Raw genomic sequence first — 17,126 nt, 5'->3', positions numbered from 1 at the left:
GTAAGAATGACAGCTACATGGTAGCCATCATTAACCCCTTCATGAAGATTTTCCAAGTATGATGCGACGATCGTGAAGGCTGACTAGCAAATCATCAGTGGGTGGCAGCTATGCATCATAGCTGACACCCTACAGTAATGCCCACAATCGATGCTAGTGCCAATCACAGGCATTTTCCACCTTTGATGCCGCTGTCAATGGTGACAGTGACATCGATCAGCTTACAGAGAAAGGGAGCTCACTCTCTGCTCCGATCTCATTCTGCTGATAGTCTTGATAGTGACCCCAGATTGAAAGATGACTGCTGGTCACCCAGATACGTTGGCCTATAAGGTACTGCCTTGAACAGGAGCTGACAAGCCTCCTGCCTGTGTGCAGTTCACTGATCTAATACCCTGCAGAGTATTGCATTGCAGAGTATTAGATCAGCGATAGATGCAGTGAAAGTTGATGTCTCATGCCGGTACAGGGTAAAAAAATATAAAACAATTTTTAAAAAATTGTAAAAATATAAAAAACACAGAATAAAGAACAAAACTATGTAAAAAATTATACCACTAAATACATATATTAATGTAAAAACAAAAACAAACAAATGAAGTGCACATATTTAGTAACCCTGCATGCAAAATAACCAGAACTATAAAAATGTCCTACCAGTAAGCTCCTTCAGTGAACACAAATTTAAAAGCACGGCAAGCAAATGATTTTTCATCATAATGTCAGAAAAAAGTGGATGAAAACGCAATCAAAAAGTGAAATGTAAATAAAAATGGTATCCCGCAAAACACAAGCCACAATACAGATCCATCAGCGGAAAACTAAAAAAGCTATGGCTTTCAGAATACAGCAGTGATGCAAAAATAATTCTTTTTTTTATAAAATTATATTGTGCAAAAGTTGCAAAACAAAAAAAAATACATGAAAGTGGTATCGCTATAATCGTACTGACAGGAAGAATGACGCTGTCTAATCACTTTTGCCACACATACACCCATCCTCCAACAAAAAGCTATTCCTGAATTGCTGTTTTTTGTTCATTCTGACACCAAAATATTGGAATAGAGAGAAATCAAAAATGTACCTAAAAATTGTACCAAGAAAACCTTCAACTCATTTAACAAAAAGCTAGCCTTCATACGATTCTATCACCAGAAATATACAAAAATTATATCTCTCAAAATATGAGCGTTGCCAAAACTTTTTTTTATTGTTAAAATAAACCTTTTTTTAGTGTGTGATAGTAGTCAAACCTTAACAAAGCTATATAAATATCTGGTATCATCTCCAAACTTGACACCCTTTTCTGCATCAGAATGTCTGGCTGCATCATTTGTAAGTCTCTACTCGAGAGGCCATAATGATAGCTGTGTGACATCCCTGGCCCCTCTTTTAAATGATAGGTTATGGTGATGTTAGACATGAGTCGTACTGCAAGGTAATGACTTCTCGGTGGTCTACTAATCAGAAGAGGCATAAAAAATGTTACATACAGTGGAAGGTTTGCTGACGGACTTGTGGCTGCTGGATCAGGATCCTGCAAAACTTTTTGTTCAGGAGCTTCACTGAAAATAGCATTAAAACAATTAAAAAACCTATATGGAATTGCTGCATTTGTAAAAATCAGATCTATCAAAATATAAAGTAAGATAATCCAACTGGTAAATGGCATAAAGAGAAAAACATCAAAATGCCAGAATTACATTTTTTTGGTCGGTGCATCATTGTTATAACATGCAATAACAGGCGATCAAAACATCATATCTTCCCCGAAATGACATCAGTAAAAACTTCAGCTCAGGGCACAAAAAATAAGCCCTCACCTAACCCTATATCCCAAAAACTGAAATGTTACTGGTCTTGGAAAATGGCAGCAAAAGCAAAATATTTAGTTTTCAAATTTCAGAATTTTTTTCACCACTTAAATAAAAATGTTTGGTATCTGCATTTTCATACTGACCTGCATAATAATATTGCCGATATTGCCGGGTTATTTTTACCATGTAGTGAACATGATAAATAAAAAACTAAAAAAAAATATTGGGGAATTTGCCCTTTTTTTTGCAATTTCAACGTACTTGAATTTTTTTTCCCGTTTTCTAGTACACTAATAATAATAATAATTTTTATTTATATAGCGCCAACATATTCCGCAGCACTTTACAATTAAGCCGGGACATGTACAGAGAATAAATTCAGTACAAGTTAAGACAATTTAAACAGTGACATTAGAGGTGAGGTCTCTGCTCGCAAGCTTACAATCTACAAGATTGTAACACTATGTGTTATGGGTCGAGTTCCTGTCTCTGCACAGGGGGAATCTCGAGCCATGTCTGCTGCAGTCTCCCATTCTGCATCAGCTGCAGTGGAGACTGCTCAGCGGAGACGTCGGTCCCAGCGTCTCGCTCAGCCTGATACTATGCAAAGGGTTACTGCTGCCTTTCCAGGCTCTGCTTTTTTAGCCAGCACTGGTCAGCGGTTAGCAGGTTTTTCTGGGACTGCTTTGCACACACTGAGCATGCCCACGGGAGGACCTCTCATTGGAGGTCGGGGGTCACACGCTCAGGTCCTGTAGCAGCTCCAATTGGACCACTAGGAAGGTCCTTGTCTGCTGCAGCTATATAAGGTTCGCATGGCTGCACGGCCATGCGCTACTATCAACTTATGTTTGAGGTTTGCTACTTGGTGGTCATGTATGCATGTGGTCAGGGTTGGCTGAAATAAACCCCTAGAATACCGGCATCTCTGGTGAGGAGTTGTTTGTGTGCTATGCTGTCTGCATGACCACTCTTTGCTTTGCTCAGTTAGGCAGCTGTGATCCTCTGTGAGGTTAACAGGGCACAGCGTTTTCATATCTTTGCGATTCTGTGAAGTTAACAGAGTTCGCTTATACCGCCATATAGTGCCAATTACTTTGCAGCAGATATCTCTGCACGGTGGACCCTGGGCTGCGAATGCACCTTGTGGTTTCCTTCCTATGCTCGGTGCGTTCCGCTAGCCCTAACGGTATACTAGCGCCAGGGTCTGGCTAAGTAATGATGGACAAACAGCGATTACAGGGGTACATCCAGCAGCTGGAGGGCAGGTTGGTGACTCTCGACTGTGCAACCTCAGCTGTGGATGTAACCGCAATAGCTGTTAAGGCTGCTGACATGGCTGCAGCAACTTTGTCCACTGCCACCTCCGTTCCGACTTTATCCCATCTCCCGCTGCCAGAGAAATTCTCTTGTTACAGTATAACCTGTAGGGGTTTCGTGAGCCAGTGCGGTATACACCTCGAGCTTCTGGCTGCACGTTTCCCTACAGAGCAGACAAGGGTGGAATTAATAATTTCTCTTGTGTCAGACAGGGAGTTGGCATGGGCTATGCCACTGTGGGATCACGACCATCATGTGGTACAGAGTGCTTCTCGGTTCTTGAGCACTTTGAAGCAGGTCTTTTTAGAACCTCGAGTCACCCATGAAATCCTGTGAGGGTAGATGTCAGAGGGAGTGCGTTCAGTTTGCTACAACTGAGGTACCCGCAGATCTTTCCTCTCTTCCCAAGCACTACTGGTCCTATGTGGACGTGTTCTCCAAAAGGGCTGCGGAGACTGTTATGATCTGGTGGTTTAGGAACAACATGAGACAAGCTCTGAAGGAGGTGGTATCTGTACTGACCGCAGACCCTGAACCTAGCAGCGCAACTAGAAATAGCCGTGAGGGGTACCTGACGCTCCCTAGACCCCTCGGCACAGCCTAAGATCTAACTTCCCCTAAAGATGGAAACAGGAAACCTATCTTGCCTCAGAGAAAATCCCCAAAGGAAAGATAGCCCCCCACAAATATTGACGGTGAGAGGAGGGGAAAATAACATACGCAGAGATGAAATCAGATTTTAGCATAGGAGGCCAGTCTAGCTTGATAGATAGGACAGGAAAGGATACTGTGCGGTCAGTATAAAAACTACAAAACAATCCACACAGAGTTTACAAAATCTCCACACCTGACTAAAGGTGTGGAGGGTAAATCTGCTTCCCAGAGCTTCCAGCTAACAGAAAAAATCCATAATGACAAGCTGGACAAAAATAGAATGCACAGAACAATAAGTCCACAACATGTGGACTGAAATGAGCAAAGCCAGAACTTATCTTAGCAGAACTGGTCAGGAAACCAGGAGAATCCAAGCAGAGATGTGAATCCAGCCAGAAAACATTGACAAGTGGCATAGGCTGAAGACTAGAGCCAGGTTAAATAGCAGACCCAGGAGAGACAATTAGTGAAAGCAGCTGCTAAAGCTAAACCCAAGGAGCAGCAGTTCCACTCAAAACTACCAGAGGGAGCCCAAGGGCAGAATTCACAAAAGTGCCATTTACAACCACCGGAGGGAGCCCAAGAACAGAATTCACAACAGGAGACCCTTCTGCCTCACCGCCCCTATGACTGTCCTATTGACCTCTTACCTGGTGCAGAGCCTCTCTGGGGTTGAGTCTATCCGTTATCTCTTCCTGAGATGGAGGCAATGTCCCAGTATATCCGAGAGACTCTGGCAAGATGATTCATTAGGAAGTCAGTGTCACCTGCAGGGTCTAGGTTCTTCTTTGTACAGCAGAAGAGTGGAGAACTGCTTCTATGCATAGAGTACAGGGGTCTTAAGACCATCACCGTTAAGAATAAGTACCCACTACCCCTGATATCTGAGCTTTTTGATAGGCTACGGGGAGCAAGGGTATTTACTAAATTAGATCTGCAGGGTGCTTACAACCTGATTCGCATCCGTGAGGAGGATGAATGGAAGATGGCTTTTAACACCAGGGATGGGCACTATGAATATCTGGTGATGCCCTTCGGGCTCTGTAATGCCCCAGCCGTTTTCCAAGACTTTGTAAACGACATCTTCCGGGATATGCTCTCCACCACAGTCATAGTTTATCTGGATTATATTCTTATCTACTCCCCAGATATTGACTCCCACCGGAGAGATGTTTGCAAGGTCTTTGACCTCCTACGGGCTAACTCCCTCTCTGCCAAGTTAATAATAATAATAATAATTTTTATTTATATAGCGCCAACATATTCCGCAGCGCTTTACAAATTATAGTGGGGACTTGTACATACAATAGACATTACAGCATAACAGAAATACAGTTCAAAACAGATATCAAGAGGAGTGAGGGCCCTGCTCGTAAGCTTACAAACTATGAGGAAAAGGGGAGACACGAGAGGTGGATGGTAACAATTGCTATAGTTATTCGGACCAGCCATAGTGTAAGGCTTGGGTGTTCATGTAAAGCTGCATGAACCAGTTAATTAATTTTTTTTTTTTTTTTTTTTTTTTTTTTTTAATATAGGCCACACAGGGATCGTTAGGTTAATGCATTGAGGCGGTAGGCCAGTCTGAACAAATGAGTTTTTAGGGCACGCTTAAAACTGTGGGGATTGGGGATTAATCGTATTATCCTAGGTAGTGCATTCCAAAGAATCGGCGCAGCACGTGTAAAGTCTTGGAGACGGGAGTGGGAGGTTCTGATTATTGAGGATGCTAACCTGAGGTCATCAGCGGAGCGGAGGGCACGGGTAGGGTGGTAGACTGAGACCAGAGAGGAGATGTAGGGTGGTGCTGAGCCATGGAGTGCTTTGTGGATGAGGGTAGTAGTTTTGTACTGGATTCTTGAGTGGATGGGTAACCAGTGTAATGACTGGCACAAGGTAGAGGCATCGGTGTAACGGTTGGTGAGGAATATGATCCTGGCAGCAGCATTCAGGACAGATTGGAGCGGGGAGAGTTTGGTAAGAGGGAGGCCGATTAGTAGAGAGTTACAATAGTCCAGACGAGAATGAATAAGTGAAACAGTAAGAGTTTTTGCAGAGTCGAAAGTAAGAAAAGGGCGAATTCTAGAAATGTTTTTGAGATGCAGGTAAGAAGAGCGAGCCAGTGATCGGATGTGGGGGGTGAATGAAAGGTCAGAATCAAGGATGACCCCAAGGCAGCGGGCATGTTGCTTTGGAGTAATGGTGGAACCGCAAACGGAGATGGCAATGTCAGGCAAAGGTAGGTTAGTAGAGGGAGAAAACACGAGGAGTTCAGTTTTTGACAGGTTTAGTTTCAGATAGAGGGAGGACATGATGCTAGAGACAGCGGTAAGACAATCACTGGTGTTTTCTAATAAGGCAGGCGTGAGATCAGGAGAAGAAGTGTATAGTTGGGTGTCGTCAGCATAGAGATGGTACTGGAAGCCAAATCTACTGATTGTTTGTCCAATAGGGGCAGTATACAAAGAGAAGAGGAGGGGGCCTAGGACTGATCCTTGAGGAACCCCAACAGTAAGGGGAAGGTGAGAGGAGGAGGAACCAGCGAAACATACAGTGAAGGATCGGTCAGAGAGATAGGAGGAGAACCAGGAGAGAACGGTGTCCTTGAGGCCGATGGAGCGGAGCATAGTGAGGAGGAGCTGATGATCCACAGTATCAAATGCTGCAGAGAGATCCAAGAGAATTAGCATGGAGTAGTGACCATTAGATTTAGCTGTTAGTAGGTCATTAGAGACTTTAGTGAGGGCAGTTTCAGTAGAGTGTAAAGAGCGGAAACCAGATTGAAGAGGGTCGAGAAGAGAGTTATCTGAGAGATAGCGGGTAAGACGGGAGTGGACCAGGCGTTCGAGGAGTTTAGAGATGAAGGGAAGATTAGAGACAGGTCTATAATTAGCGGCACAAGTTGGAAAAGTGTGTGTTTGAGCAGGAGTCCTTACCTTATCTTGGCTATATCATCTCTGCCCAGGGATTGGCTATGGATCCTGCCAAGCTACAGGCTGTGATGGACTGGCAGGAACCCCATTCTGTCAAAGCAGTACAGCGCTTTATGGGGTTCATTAATTACTATCGCCAGTTCATTCCCCACTTCTCAACTTTGGTAGCTCCCTTGGTTGCCCTCCCCAAGAAGGGGGCAAATCCCAAATTGTGGTCGGAGGAGGCCTCCAAGGCCTTTCTCTCGATTAAGTCACACTTCACTACTGCTCCCATCCTACATCGCCCCGATGTAGATAAGCCATTTATTATGGTGGTGGATGCCTGATCCGTTGGTGCTGGAGCAGTTCACTTCCAAAAGGATGCTCAGGGTCGGAAGCATCCTTGCTTCTTCTCCAAGACCTTTTCACCAGCGGAGAGGAATTATTACATTGGGGACAGGGAGTTGCTAGCCATGAAGTTGGCTTTCTCGAAGTAGAGACACCTCCTGGAGGGAGCTCGTTTTCCCTCCCAAGTGTTCACAGACCACAAGAACTTGGTGTATCTACAATCAGTCCAGCAGCTAAATTCTCACCAGGCAAGATGGTCTCTGTTCTTCTTCCGGTTCCATTTCACCCTCCATTTTCTTTCCGCGGAGAAGAACATTCTTGCAAATGCTCTCTCTCGCTCTGTAGTGTCATCAGAGGAGGAGGAGGAGCCTCGGCTTATTGTCCCTTCAGAGAGCCTGAGAACTGTGGCTCCGGTTTCACTATAGTCTGTGCCCCCAGGCCAGACTGTTGTTCCATCTAATTTGCGATCGGAGGTTCTCTCTTGGGCTTACTCAGCATTGAGCTGAATCTCTCTTCTGTTTATCATCCTGAGACGAATGGGTTGATAGAGAGGGCAAACCAGACTCTGGTCACATACTTGCGACATTTTGTCTCCACCAGGCAGGATGACTGGGCATCTTTGCTACCTTGGGTGGAATTTGCCTTGAACAACGCCGTAGTCAACTCTGCCAGGCAGACTCCATTTCTTTTTAATTACGGCCAGCATCTGCGTGTCCCTGTGCCCATGCCCGTGTCATCCACCGATTCTAGGGTGGCAGACTGGGTGGTGAAGGCACGTGACATTTGGGACCGCACACAGGATGCTCTCCGGGCCTCCAAGGAGAGAATGAGGGTTTCTGCTGATGCACACCAGCGCCCTGCTCCGACCTTTGCTCCTGGTGACTTAGTGTGGCTCTCCGCCTGTAACATCAGGCTGCGAGTTGAGTCCACTAAGTTTGTGCCTTGCTACATTGGCCCTTTCAAGGTTCTGGAAAAGGTCAACCCTGTGGTCTACCGTTTGGCTATTCCTCTGCGCCTTGGTATTACCGACACCTTTCATGTTTTCCTCTTAAAGCCCGTCTATTTGTCCGGGTTTTCCAAGTCATCTGCCGGGACATTGAGTTTGTTCACGGATGAGTTTAAGGTGAATTCTATCATGGGGTGCAAGGTGGTACATGGCAAGAAATGTTATCTGGTGGACTGGAAGGGTCACGGCCCAGAGGACATAATCTGGGAACCCGTGGTGTTATGAATAGGCAATTCAGTACCACAGTGAACATAGAGGTCAGAGCACATACAGTGATCTGACAATAATCCAAAAACATAGAACGAGCTCTGAGACGTGGGAACTCTGTTGACCGCAATCCCTGATCCTCTCCAACAACACTAGAGGCAGCCGTGGATTGCGCCTAACGCTACCTATGCAACATGGCACAGCCTGAGAAACTAGCTAGCCTAAAGATAGAAAATAAACCTACCTTGCCTCAGAGAAACACCCCAAAGGAAAAGGCAGCCCCCCACATATAATGACTGTGAGTTAAGATGAAAAGACAAACGTAGAGATGAAATAGATTTAGCAAAGTGAGGCCCGACTTTCTGAACAGAGCGAGGACAGGAAAGGTAACTTTGCGGTCAACACAAAACCCTAAAAACCACGCAAAGGGGGCAAAAAGACCCTCCGTACCGAACTAACGGAACGGAGGTACACCCTCTGCGTCCCAGAGCTTCCAGCAAACAAATAGATAAGTTGAACAGAAGAAAAGCAAACAAAATAGCAAAGGAAAACTTAGCTATGCAGAGCAGCAGGCCACAGGAACGATCCAGGAGGAAAACAAGTCCAATACTGGAACATTGACAGGAAGCCAGGATCAAAGCACTAGGTGGAGTTAAGTAGAGCAGCCCCTAACGACCTCACCACAACACCTGAGAGAGGAAACTCAGAAGCCGCAATACCACTTCCCTCCACCAACGGAAGCTCACAGAGAGAATCAGCCGAAGTACCACTTGTGACCACAGGAGGGAGCTCTGCCACAGAATTCACAACAGTACCCCCCCCTTGAGGAGGGGTCACCGAACCCTCACCAGAGCCCACAGGCCGACCAGGATGAGCCACATGAAAGGCACAAACAAGATCGGGAGCATGGACATCAGAGGCAAAGACCCAGGAATTATCTTCCTGAGCATAACTCTTCCACTTAACCAGATACTAGAGTTTCCGTCTTGAAACACGAGAATCCAAAATCTTCTCCACAATATACTCCAACTCCCCCTCCACCAAAACCGGGGCAGGAGGGTCAACAGATGGAACCATAGGTGCCACGTATCTCCGCAACAATGACCTATGGAATACGTTATGTATGGAAAAAGAATCTGGAAGGGTCAGACGAAAAGACACAGGATTAAGAACCTCAGAAATCCTATACGGACCAATGAAACGAGGTTTAAACTTAGGAGAGGAAACCTTCATAGGAATATGACGAGAAGATAACCAAACCAGATCCCCAACACGAAGTCGGGGACCCACACAGCGTCTGCGATTAGCAAAACGTTGAGCCTTCTCCTGGGACAAGGTCAAATTGTCCACTACCTGAGTCCAAATCTGCTGCAACCTGTCCACCACAGTATCCACACCAGGACAGTCCGAAGACTCAACCTGTCCTGACGAGAAACGAGGATGGAACCCAGAGTTGCAGAAAAATGGTGAAACCAAGGTAGCCGAGCTGGCCCGATTATTAAGGGCGAACTCAGCCAAAGGCAAAAAGGACACCCAGTCATCCTGATCAGCAGAAACAAAACATCTCAGATATGTTTCCAAGGTCTGATTGGTTCGTTCGGTCTGGCCATTAGTCTGAGGATGGAAAGCCGAGGAAAAAGACAAGTCAATGCCCATCCTACCACAAAAAGCTCGCCAAAACCTCAAAACAAACTGGGAACCTCTGTCAGAAATGATATTCTCTGGAATGCCATGTAAACGAACCACATGCTGGAAGAACAATGGCACCAAATCAGAGGAGGAAGGCAACTTAGACAAGGGTACCAAATGGACCATCTTAGAAAAGCGATCACAGACCACCCAAATGACTGACATCTTTTGAGAAACGGGAACATCTGAAATAAAATCCATAGAGATATGTGTCCAAGGCCTCTTCGGGACTGGCAAGGGCAAAAGGAACCCACTGGCACGAGAACAGCAGGGTTTAGCCCGAGCACAAATCCCACAGGACTGCACAAAAGTACGCACATCCCGCGACAGAGATGGCCACCAAAAGGATCTAGCCACTAACTCTCTGGTACCAAAGATTCCAGGATGACCAGCCAAGACCGAACAATGAACCTCAGAGATAACTTTATTCGTCCACCTATCAGAGACAAACAGTTTCTCCGCTGGACAACGATCAGGTTTATTAGCCTGAAATTTTTGCAGCACTCGCCGCAAATCAGGGGAGATGGCAGACACAATTACTCCTTCCTTGAGGATACCTGCCGGCTCAGACAAACCCGGAGAGTCGGGCACAAAACTCCTAGACAGAGCATCCGCCTTCACATTTTTAGAGCCCGGAAGGTACGAAATCACAACGTCAAAACGGGCAAAAAACAGCGACCAACGAGCCTGTCTAGGATTCAACCGCTTGGCAGACTCGAGATAAGTCAAGTTCTTATGATCAGTCAATACCACCACGCGATGCTTAGCTCCTTCAAGCCAATGACGCCACTCCTCGAATGCCCACTTCATGGCCAGCAACTCTCGGTTGCCCACATCATAATTTCGCTCAGCAGGCGAAAACTTCCTGGAAAAGAAGGCGCACGGTTTCATCACTGAGCAATCAGAACCTCTCTGCGACAAAACAGCCCCTGCTCCAATCTCAGAAGCATCAACCTCGACCTGGAACGGAAGCGAAACATCTGGTTGACACAACACAGGGGCAGAAGAAAAACGATGCTTCAACTCTTGAAAAGCTTCCACAGCAGCAGAAGACCAATTGACCACATCAGCACCCTTCTTGGTCAAATCGGTCAATGGTTTAGCAATACTAGAAAAATTGCAGATGAAGCGACGATAAAAATTAGCAAAGCCCAGGAACTTTTGCAGACTTTTCAGAGATGTCGGCTGAGTCCAATCATGGATGGCTTGGACCTTAACAGGATCCATCTCGATAGTAGAAGGGGAAAAGATGAACCCCAAAAATGAAACCTTCTGCACACCAAAGAGACACTTTGATCCCATCACAAACAAAGAATTAGCACGCAGGACCTGAAAAACTGTTCTGACCTGCTTCACATGAGACTCCCAATCATCCGAGAAGATCAAAATGTCATCCAAGTACACAATCAGGAATTTATCCAGGTACTCTCGGAAGATGTCATGCATAAAGGACTGAAACCCTGATGGAGCATTGGCAAGTCCGAATGGCATTACTAGATACTCAAAATGACCCTCGGGCGTATTAAATGCAGTTTTCCATTCATCGCCTCGCTTAATTCGCACAAGATTATACGCACCACGAAGATCTATCTTGGTGAACCAACTAGCCCCCTTAATCCGAGCAAACAAATCAGATAACAACGGCAAGGGGTACTGAAATTTAACCGTGATCTTATTTAGAAGGCGGTAATCTATACAAGGTCTCAGCGAACCATCCTTCTTGGCTACAAAAAAGAACTCAGCTCCTAATGGCGACGATGACGGGCGAATATGCCCCTTCTCCAGGGACTCCTTCACATAACTGCGCATAGCGGCGTGCTCAGGCACAGATAAATTAAACAATCGGCCTTTTGGGAACTTACTACCAGGAATCAAATTGATAGCACAATCACAATCCCTATGCGGAGGTAGGGCATCGGACTTGGGCTCATCAAATACATCCCGGTAATCAGACAAGAACTCTGGAACCTCAGAAGGGGTGGATGACGAAATTGACAAAAATGGAACATCACCATGTACCCCCTGACAACCCCAGCTGGACTCCGACATGGATTTCCAATCTAATACTGGATTATGGACTTGTAGCCATGGCAACCCCAACACGACCACATCATGCAGATTATGCAACACCAGAAAGCGAATAACCTCCTGATGTGCAGGAGCCATGCACATGGTCAGCTGGGTCCAGTACTGAGGCTTATTCTTGGCCAAAGGTGTAGCATCAATTCCTCTCAATGGAATAGGACACTGCAAGGGCTCCAAGAAAAACCCACAACGCTTAGCATACTCCAAGTCCATCAAATTCAGGGCAGCGCCTGAATCCACAAATGCCATGACAGAATACGATGACAAAGAGCAGATCAAGGTAACGGACAGAAGAAATTTTGACTATACAGTACCAATGGTGGCAAACCTAGCGAACCGCTTAGTGCGGTTAGGACAATCAGAGATAGCATGAGTGGAATCACCACAGTAGAAACACAGCCCATTCAGACGTCTGTGTTCTTGCCGTTCAACTCTGGTCAAAGTCCTATTGCACTGCATAGGCTCAGGTTTAAGCTCAGGTAATACCGCCAAATGGTGCACAGATTTACGCTCACGCAAGCGTCGACCAATCTGAATGGCCAAAGACATAGACTCATTCAAACCAGCAGGCATAGGAAATCCCACCATGACATCCTTAAGGGCTTCAGAGAGACCCTTTCTGAACATAGCTGCCAGCGCAGATTCATTCCATAGAGTGAGCACGGACCACTTTCTAAATTTCTGACAATATAACTCTATCTCATCCTGACCCTGACAAAGAGCCAGCAAATTTTTTTCTGCCTGATCCACTGAATTAGGTTCATCGTACAGCAATCCGAGCGCCAGGAAAAACGCATCGATATTACTTAATGCAGGATCTCCTGGCGCAAGAGAAAATGCCCAGTCCTGAGGGTCGCCACGCAAAAAAGAAATAATGATCAAAACCTGTTGAACTGGATCACCAGAGGAGCGAGGTTTCAAGGCCAGAAATAGTTTACAATTATTTTTGAAACTCAGAAACTTAGTTCTATCACCAAAAAACAAATCAGGAATAGGAATTCTTGGTTCTAACATAGATTTCTGATCAATAGTGTCTTGAATCTTTTGTACTCTTGCCGAGAGCTGATCCACACATGAAGACAGACTTCTAATGTCCATTGCTACACCTGTGTCCTGAACCACCCAAATGTCTAGGGGAAAAAAAAGGCAAAACACAGTGCAGAGAAAAAAAAATGGTCTCAGAACTTCTTTTTTCCCTCTATTGAGAATCATTAGTACTTTTGGCTTCCTGTACTGTTATGATTAGGCAATTCAGTACCACAGTGAACATAGAGGTCAGAGCACATACAGTGATCTGACAATAATCCAAAAACATAGAACAAGCTCTGAGACGTGGGAACTCTGTTGACCGCAATCCCTGATCCTCTCCAACAACACTAGAGGCAGCCGTGGATTGCGCCTAACGCTACCTATGCAACTCGGCACAGCCTGAGAAACTAGCTAGCCTAAAGATAGAAAATAAGCCTACCTTGCCTCAGAGAAACACCCCAAAGGAAAAGGCAGCCCCCCACATATAATGACTGTGAGTTAAGATGAAAAGACAAACGTAGAGATGAAATAGATTTAGCAAAGTGAGGCCCGACTTTCTGAACAGAGCGAGGACAGGAAAGGTAACTTTGCGGTCAACACAAAACCCTAAAAACCACGCAAAGGGGGCAAAAAGACCCTCCGTACCGAACTAACGGCACGGAGGTACACCCTCTGCGTCCCAGAGCTTCCAACAAACAAATAGATAAGCTGGACAGAAGAAAAGCAAACAAAATAGCAAAGGAAAACTTAGCTATGCAGAGCAGCAGGCCACAGGAACGATCCAGGAGGAAAACAAGTCCAATACTGGAACATTGACAGGAAGCCAGGATCAAAGCACTAGGTGGAGTTAAGTAGAGCAGCCCCTAACGACCTCACCACAACACCTGAGAGAGGAAACTCAGAAGCCGCAGTACCACTTCCCTCCACCAACGGAAGCTCACAGAGAGAATCAGCCGAAGTACCACTTGTGACCACAGGAGGGAGCTCTGCCACAGAATTCACAACACCGTGGATCACATTTGGGCTCTGCTTCTCATTACAGCCTTTGAGCGTAGCGAGGCCCAAGGAGGGGGGTAATGTTAGGGGTCAAGTTCCCACCGCTGCACAGGGGGAATTTCGAGCCATGTCTGCTGCGGTCACCCATTCTGCATCAGCGGCAGTGGAGCCTGCTCAGCAGAGACGTTGGAGGAAAAAACAAAAATGAAAAAATGTAAAATCGCCCAGGAGTAAAGGGGTTCAAATCCTTGTAAAAGCCATATAATAGCAGCACAAGCACACCCAACTGGCTTCATTCTTTGGATGTTCATGATGTGTTTACTAATCCTAAAAAATTGCCATATTGATAAGATTTAATTGGTGTCAGGGCACCTATTTAATTGCTAAATGTGTAGGCAGTTATCAGGCAGAACTTACAAGGCATTACGTTCAACATTTACAGTAGTGACCAGTCTAGTGACTCTATAACAACACAAAACAGGAAGTATTGTCATAGGGATTTTGGAACACCATGAAGGTGCTTAATAATTCAACTTGAACTTTTCTGTGTGTAAAATAGACTTCAGTATGAAGTGTATAGGAGTTCTTTGATAAAAAATAAATTTAAGAAGATGATCTTATTAAAAGGTTCTTTCTGACTCTCCAGATTGTAAAATCTATTTTATTAAACATTTTCAGGTATTTCTTAATTAATATACGGAGTCCTGTGTTCAGAATCCTGATTTCTTGGTCAGAATATAAGTTGTTACAAAGATCGTCTCTCTCTGGAGGACCCGTCCTATTTGAACAGTCAGCCAAATTATGTCAATGAACATGTCTGTGTGTGTGTGAGTCTGTGTGTCACTGTTTGTGTGGTTCGGCATAGAATATATGGACGTTTGGTGGTATATCTACAGTACAGACCAAACGTTTGGACACACCTTCTCATTTAAAGATTTTTCTGTAGTTTCATGACAATGAAAATTGTACATTCACACTGAAGGCATCAAAACTATGAATTAACACATGTGGAATTATATACTTAACAGAAAAAATGTGAAACAACTGAAAAATGTCTTATATTCTAGGTTCTTCAAAGTAGCCACCTTTTGCTTTGATGACTGCTTTGCACACTCTTGGCATTCTCTTGATGAGCTTCAAGAGGTAGTCACCGGGAATGGTTTTCACTTCACAGGTGTGCCCTGTCAGGTTTAATAAGTGGGATTTCTTGCTTCATAAATGGGGTTGGGACCATCAGTTGTTTTGTGCAGAAGTCTGGTGGATACACAGCTGATAGTCCTACTGAATAGACTGTTAGAATTTGTATTATGGCAAAAAAAAGCAGCTAAGTAAAGAAAAACGAGTGGCCATCATTACTTTAAGAAATGAAGGTCAGTCAGTCCGAAAAATAGGGAAAACTTTGAAAATGTCCCCAAGTGCAGTGGCAAAAGCCATCAAGCGCTATAAAGAAACTGGCACACATGAGGACCGCCCCAGGAAAGAAAGACTAAGAGTCACCTCTGCATCTGAGGATAAGTTTATCTGAGTCACCAGCCTCAGAAATTGCAGGTTAACAGCAGCTCATATTAGAGACCAGGTCAATGCCACACAGAGTTCTAGCAGCAGACACATCTATACAACAACTGTGAAGAGGAGACTTTGTGCAGCAGGCCTTCATGGTAAAATAGCTGCTAGGACTGCTAAGGACAGGCAACAAGCAGAAGAGACTTGTTTGGGCTAAAGAATACAAGGAATGGACATTAGACCATTGGAAATCTGTGCTTTGGTCTGATGAGTCCAAATTTGAGATCTTTGGTTCCAACCACCGTGTTTTTGTGCGACGCAGAAAATGTGAACGGATGGACTCTACATACCTGGTTCCCACCATGAAGCATGGAGGAGGAGGTGTGATGATGTGGGGGTGCTTTGCTGGTGACACTGTTGGGGATTTATTCAAAATTGAAGGCATACTGAACCAGCATAGCTACCACAGCATCCGTTTGCGTTTAGTTGGACAATCATTTATTTTTCAACAGGACAATGACCCCAAACACATCTCCGGGCTGTATAAAGGCTATTTGACCAGGAAGGAGAGTGATGGGGTGCTACGCCAGATGACCTGGCCTCCACAGTCACCAGACCTGAACCCAATCGAGATGGTTTGGGGTGAGCTGGACCGCAGAGTGAAGGCAAAAGGGCCAAAAAGTGCTAAGTATCTCTGGGAACTCCTTCAAGATTGTTGCAAGACTATTCCTGGTGACTACCTCTTGAAGCTCATCAAGAGAATGCCTAGAGTGTGCAAAGCTGCCATCAAAGCAAAAGGTGGCTACTTTGAAGAACCTAGAATATAAGACATAATTTCAGTTGTTTCACACTTTTTTGTTAAGTATATAATTCCACATGTGTTAATCCATAGTTTTGATGCCTTCAGTGTGAATTGTTGTGAATTCAGCTTTTGGGCTGTAGAGGGTAATGCAGTTGTGCCTGGACTGCAGGATTGGACAGGTGTATCTACTAATTGCAAAACTGACTGGGGTATATAGCTTTGCAGGACTCTTTAGTCCCTGCCAATTGTCCATTGTTTTTGGAGGATTCACTTCCCTGCTGGTCTCTCCTGTTTGCTGTGCTTTTCTTCAAAGATAAGTCCTGGCTTTGTTTTTGCTGTCCACCTGCGGTGGACCTTATAGTTCTGTGCATATTCATGTTTTGTCTTGTCCAGCTTGGTCTGTGAAGGATTTTTTGCAGCCAAGCTGTGTCTCTGGAGATTCAGATATACCCTCCATGTCTTTAGTCAGATGTGGTGTTTTGTATTTTCTGTGGTGGATATTTTCTAGTGTTTTAATACTGACCGCATAGTACTCTGTTCTATTCTTTCTTTTTAGCTAGTATGGCCACCTATGCTAAATTCTGATTTCATGTCTACGTATGTTATTTCCCTCTCCTCTCACTGTCAATATTTGTGGGGGGCTATCTATCCTTTGGGGATTTTCTCTGAGGCAAGATAGGTTTCCTGTTTCTGTCTTTAGGGGAAGTTAGGGGTCTAGGGAGTGTTAGGTACCCCCCACGGCTACATCTTGTTGCGCT

This window comes from Ranitomeya imitator, chromosome 1 (assembly GCF_032444005.1).
Source record: "Ranitomeya imitator isolate aRanImi1 chromosome 1, aRanImi1.pri, whole genome shotgun sequence".
Lineage (NCBI taxonomy): Eukaryota > Metazoa > Chordata > Amphibia > Anura > Dendrobatidae > Ranitomeya > Ranitomeya imitator.
The sequence above is the reverse complement of the archived record's forward strand: the minus strand, read 5'-3'. Positions refer to the sequence as shown.